We start from the raw sequence: 6979 nt of genomic DNA, 5'->3' as shown, positions 1-6979 counted from the left end.
AGTTTCATCTCAGCGCACACTCCGCTGCAAAGTGAAAATCTCATTCTGGCCCTGCAGTGTTGTTTGTTATCACCGCTCTCCAGGGCTTTTTGCTCACTTTCCAAACCATGGGACCGCTACTACTCACTCGAATAGCTCCCCAGTTGGCATCACGAGGCTGAGTGCATCCCTTACCAGTTCTCCCATTAAGGAAAAATGCTTGGTTTCTGACAGGATTGACGCAGCCCGCCGCGAATTCCTGTCCTGTGCCAGCCTTCTTCAGAATAGCACTTGCAACCTACGTCCTCAATTATTTGCTGGATATATTCCAACCTCTGTCACCCTCTATAGTTTTTACCCTCCACATTCCCCTCTAAAACCATGGAAGTCAGTCTCTGATGTCTTAAGAGATGTCCTATCATCCTGTCCCTTCTCCTTGCCAGAGTTTTCCGCATATTCCTTTCCTCTCCGATTCTGCGCAGAACCTCCCCATTCCTTACCTTATTAGTCCACACAATTTTCAACATTCGTCTGTACTACCACATCTGAAATGCTTCGAGTCTCTTCTGCTCCGGTTTTCCCACAATCCATGTTTCACTACCATACAATTCTGTGCCCCAAACGAACATATTCAGAAATTTCTTCCTCAGATTAAGGCCTACGTATGATAATAATAGACCACTCTTGGTCATGAATGCCCTTTTTACCACTGCTCGTCTGCTTTTGATGTCCTCCTTGCTCCATCGATCAAGGGCTAATTGGCTCTCTAGGTAACAATTTCTTCACTTCGTCTACTTCGTGGTCCCCAATTCTACTGTTAGTTTTCTCGCTATTCTCATTTCTGCTACTTCTCATTACTTTCGTTTTTCCTTCGATTTACTCTCAACCCATATTCTGTACTCATCAAGCTGTTCCTTCTGTTCGGCAGCTCCTGTAATTCTTGCACTTTCACTGACGATGGCGGTATCATCAGTGAATCTTATCATTGATAACCTTTTACTTTGAACTTTAATCCTACTCTTGAACCCTTCTTTTGCTCCGTCGCTGCTTCATGGGCGGAAGACTAAATCAGTGTATTACACCTACTCTTATTATTCCCACTTGGCCCTTGTATAAATTGTATATTACCCGTCTGTCCCTACAGTTTCTCCCTATTTTCATCAGAATTTCGACACATGTTGTACCATTTGACGTGTCGAACGCTTTTCCCATGTTGACAAATCCTGTGAACGTGCATTGATTCTTCTTTAGTGTTTCTACCACTATCAACCGCAACGTCAGAATTGCCTCTCTGGCGCCTATACCTTCCCTAAAGTCGAACTGATCGTCGTTTATCATATCCTCAGTTTTCTTTTTCAATCTTCTGTGTACTATTCTTGTAAGCAACTTGGACGCATGAGCTGTTAAGCTGACTTGCTGAAATTGTGTGGATGATGTTTTCCCGAAGGTTGATGGTATATCGCCAAACTCATACATTCTACACACCAACGTGAATAGTCGTTTTGTTGCTAATTCCCCCAATGATTTTAGAAATTTCGACGGAATCGTATTTAGTACTTCTTCATTATTTGATCTTAAGTCGCCCAAAGCTCGCTTAAATTCTGTTTCTAATACTGGTTCCTCATCTCTTCCCTATCCACTCCCGTTTCTTCTTCTGTCACATAATCAGATAAGTCCTCCCCCTCATAGAACCATTCACTGTACTCTTTTATTGGCATTACTGGGAATCAAACCCAGGTCCTCTACATGTCATCCCCCTACACTGATCATTCAGCTACGGAGATTGGTGCAGTACTCTCTGGTTAGGTCGCCTTGTCGCGCCTGTAAGCTTGGATGTTAAGAACCGTTTGACGTGCCCAGATGGTGTCCAGATAGCATACCGCGCCTGGAGAGGGAGGCTTCTGGGAGTTACCGTTCACTCGTTACCTGGCCGTTACTGACAGCCAATAAGCGCATGGTGTCCACGATCTGAATACTGTCAGTTGCATATATGGGTGTGTTCCCTAGTCTAGTGCGTTCTTTAAGAGAAGGTTCAAGCATTTGTGGATTTGATGCTATTTCCTGGGCTGGCTGGAGGCGGCAGAGGGTGGCTGCGGCGGCAGGCCTGATATTCTTTCTCGTAGGGATGACGGAAGCTGAGAAGAGATGGTGGTGGTTCTACATTTATCAAGTACTCATAGACCTTTCTTCCGACAGTCAACGTGCGTATGTTGTCCGCATAGCGTTACTTCGCTGGCTTAATGGTTCGTAAAGGACTTTGAATATACCCACACAAGTGCGCAGTATGGAGGTTTCCCTGGACGGTCTTGATTATAACAAGCCCAATTGAATAGCACCCAAAGTGCCGTCATCAGTGACCTTGAAAACTTGGTTAGAACTCCCACTACTAGCCTACTACTTGTCAGTTACAGCGTTATCTTATCGCCGGAAGTGATGTACCGCTCATTGTGTACCAGAGGCAGAACTGTCACTGCTATCCTACTTATATATATATATATATATATATATATATATATATATATATATATATATATATATATATATATATGTTTTCGAACATTAATAGTGGCCTGGACAGGCGTCTGATGCCATTCTGACAAGTATTTATTTACTCTCACTGAAATTCATACTTATATTCCATTAAAAAGTGCTACTTTCGCCACGAAGGTTCAGGCTATGATTCTGTTGGATAGGCAATGATATCCTCTATGACAACGACAATAACGATGTAAACACTATCTCGAAATCTAGCAGTAAACGCAAAGAGATTCTGGTCATGTGTAAAATACACCAGTGGCAAAAAGCAATCAATGCCTTCACTGCGCTATAACAATGGTATGTTATTGATGACAGCGCCACTAAAGCAGAGTTATAAACACAGTTTTTTTCGAAATTCCTGCACAAAAGGAGAAAATACTCCAGAATTCGAGTCAAGAACAGCTGGCAACATGAGTAATCTATAAGCAGATATTCTTGGTGTAGCTTAGCACCTTAAAACACTTAAGAAAGAAAGGCTTCCGGTCCACGTTGTATACCAGTCAGGCTCCTTTCAGAATATGTTGTTACAATATCTCCATACTTAGCAATCATACCCAATCTCTCCCTCGGAAAAAGATCCGTACCCAAAGATTGGAAAGTTGCATAAGCCGCGCCAATACTCAAGAAAGAAAATACGAAAAATCCGCTAAATTACAGACCCATATCACTAACGTCGATTTTCAGTTGAATTTTGGAACATGTACTGTGCTCGAACATTATGACGGAAAGTCATCGAGTAATACAGAAATATCTGGCGTTCCCCAAGGAACTGTTAAAGGCCCTCTGCTGTTCTTGATCTACATAAACGATTTAGGCGACAATCTGAGCAGTCCTCTTAGATAGTCTGTAGATTACCGTCAACTAATGTTATCAGATGATCAAAACGAAAGCAAATCGGTGACTGCGATTTATTAGCAGAACACATAGAAAATATAACAGGTTTACTAAAGAGATTGTTTACACTCGTTTGTAAGCCCTCTTCTAGAGTACTACTGCGCGGTGTGGGATCCGCATCAGATAGGTTTGACGGAAAGCATCGAAAAAGTCTTAAAGAAGGGCAGATCGTTTTGCATAATCGCGAGAGAGGAAAAAGAGTGTGCCACGGATATGATACACGAATTGGGGTGGTAAACTGAAACAAAAGAGTTTTTCACTGTGGCAGGACCTTCTCATAAAATTTCAATCACCAACTTTCCCCTCAGAATAGATATATTTTGTTGGCGCCCAGCTACGTAGGTGGAAATGATCCTCATAGTAAAATAAGAGAAATCAGAGCTCGCACGGAAACATTTGTGTTCGTTTTCCCCGCGCTGTTCGAGAGTGGAACGGTAGAGAAGTAGCTCAAAGTTGGTTCGATGTCAGGCACTTAATTGTAAATTGCAGAGTAATAATGTACATGCAGACATACACACAAGTACGGCGACAGTCTACTATCATCATGTCTCAATTAATACTTACATTCTGTCTGAAGTGGTGCTTTCTGCTGCTCTTCTATGAGCTATGAATGAAGGAAATGATACTGCTGAATGTTTCATGTTTACAGTTCGGCAACTCATGCGTAACAGAAAACTTTTTTCCAGTGCATTGTTGTTATTATTATTGTTGTTGTTGTTGAACCAGTGCACTCAACCTATCATAACATTTAAAAAAATCTGTGTGTTTAATCTTGCAGCGCAATTTTGCAGTCTAAAGTAACCGTGGGGGAGTGGGAGGCCACGACAGTTCATTATATTGTAACCAAACAGTACAGTCCGGCTGAACGAGACACTTCCGGGTCGTCACACATGCCTCATTATTACGCACCTTACAGTGACACCTGTAACACTAATGGCCATCCTCCGATGTGCAGTTCTTCTTTTCAGCTCATGACTGAAGCAGGTGTGCTTCAGTCATGAGACAGTCATACATTACAAAAAATTTCCCCAAAACGACAGGACCACTTGGTACGTCGTTGTCTTCTTCTTCCTCCTCATCCAGTCAACACGTCAACCAACGTCTCTACTTGCCTCGAGAGCAGGCGCAGTCGACATCCATCTCCCATAGAATACGATTCATGGGGAGATGCTGTTCCAGCACTTCTGTGCTGCGAAAGTTCCGTTTCACATGAGGTGAGCAAATTAGTTTCCACATATTGCTTTTTCCAATAATTTTAACTCAGCATAAATGTGCTACTTATGCACTATTTGATGTTTTCATTCCTATGCCACTGATTCTTTTCTGTAGAATTACTGACACAGTTCACAGATCACTTACATTTAAATTTTATCTATGAAAAAGAGCATAACCAAGCCACGATAATATTAAAAATGGATAATTTTATATAGTACTTTCAAGTAGCGCAAGTGGGTTAGCTCCAACATAGTAGTAGTGAAACATCCCCTTAGAAAATATGTATTACTGTGCTGGTAAACTTCTTACGTTATTTGTTTTTGAAACAACTGAGCCAAACTCAACGTACTCAGACATTTCTCTCTTTACTTATTCTGTTCATCACTAAACTGACACACAACATTTTTAGCGCAACGCAATCTGACTTTCACTAATCCCCACAAAAGAATGGCCCTGGCTAACAATAACCTATACCTTTCATGAATCACTTACCTCACAAAAATCTTCGTTACTCGAACTACTGCAATACAGCGAGTGCCAGTACTGCCAGCTAAATAAAAGATTCTAACTACTGAAGATACTAACTACTGATAGGCATAGATAGTAAATGAAAGATTTTGATAGAGAACAATCAATGTATTTACCTTAATAGTGTTCAAAAGTCATCATATGTATATCTATCAATTCATGACATCCATCATTACAAATTTCCTTTTTCTGGCGGACACACGTCCAGATCGTCCGTTCTCAAAACTCTGGCATCTCTCTCTCCACATCCACCACTGCTGGCGGCTCACCTCCAACTGCCTAACGCTACGCGCTGTTCACATCCAGCACTACAATAGCGAATATCCCAACAGTGCCAACCAGCCACAGACTGCACACGGCACAGTCAGCGATTTTCATACAGAGCGCTACGTGGCGTTACCAACGTAAAAACCTAAACAGCCTACTTACAGTAGATATAAAATGTCTACCCTGCGATTTTAACCTAGGACAAGTGGCCCATTTCTGCCATCTTGAATTTTAAATAGGACAAGTGGATTATCTCCTACATAGTAGTAGACATAGAAGCTGATTCAAATTCTCACTATATCTGACAGCCTTGTTTATACACCAACACTCTCCCACCATTTAACTCACCTATTTCCACCATCCTGATTTTTTTAAAGTAATGTAAGTGGGCTAGACTGGCGGTTTTTCACACCAAAATTATGCCGACACTGCATAGGGTGAGAGGGAGGGGATGACCTTGAAGGTGAGAGGGTGAACCTGATGGGTATCTTGCTGGGTGACCTTGATGGGTGACGCTGTGGATGATCCTGATGGGTGACCCTGACGGGTGCCCCTGATGGGTGACGATGAGGTGTGACTGTAGATAATGACCTTGAAGTGGCAAGCAATGATCGAGAAAGAACTGCACTTTCATCCACTGCTAATATAGTGTTGCAGAACAATGCTGAAGAGTTTGAAGCCATTTTGACTATTTTTCGACTGTGACTGTCTCAAGAAATATGAGAAGCTTTTTTTTAAATAACTCTACCAGTTACAAACTTTGTCTACTACTGTATTACTTGAATAAAAATCTCTCGGTGTACAAGCCGCGTCAATTCAGGATGAAATTCCAAGCTTTCGACCACTACCTCCATGGTCGTCGTCAGCGCTAAAACTGACTGTCGTAAACTAGCGAGGCTCCCACTTTTATATGCAAAGGACGGCTTCTGATTGGCTGGAATACGTCATCCTGAATTGACTCGGAATGTACACCGAGAGATTTTTATTCGAGAAACACGTCACGAAAGACTTCGTAGCCATACTGTATTACTTATTTATTTAGCGACATGTTTCGAGGGTTAAACCTCAAAAATGGTTCAAATGGCTCTGAGCACTATGGGACTTAACATCTATGGTCATCAGTCCCCTGAAACTTAGAACTACTTAAACCTAACTAACCTAAGGACATCACACAACACCCAGTCATCACGAGACAGAGAAAATCCCTGACCCCGCCGGGAATCGAACCCGGAAACCCGGGCGCGGGAAGTGAGAACGCTACCGCACGACCACGAGCTGCGGACGGTTAAACCTCATCTTCAGGCTAAATGGCATTACAAAAACAACTTTACAATAAGGTCATATTGATCTTACATAGTCTTTTCGTAAATGCTTTCATCATCTTTGTTCTTCTGGCGTGGGAGTCTCGTTGTGATGCGTTGCGGTGTTTCTATTTCCGTGGCTCTCTTGGTCACTGTTCACAAATTGTCATTAACATAGCAGTAAGGTGGAAACACGATCACGACGAGACTGCCACGCCAGAAGAACAAAGATGACCACAGCATTTACGAAAAGACTA

This window comes from Schistocerca serialis, chromosome 4 (genome assembly GCF_023864345.2).
Source record: "Schistocerca serialis cubense isolate TAMUIC-IGC-003099 chromosome 4, iqSchSeri2.2, whole genome shotgun sequence".
In the NCBI taxonomy this organism is placed as follows: Eukaryota; Metazoa; Arthropoda; class Insecta; order Orthoptera; family Acrididae; genus Schistocerca; species Schistocerca serialis.
The sequence above is the reverse complement of the archived record's forward strand: the minus strand, read 5'-3'. Positions refer to the sequence as shown.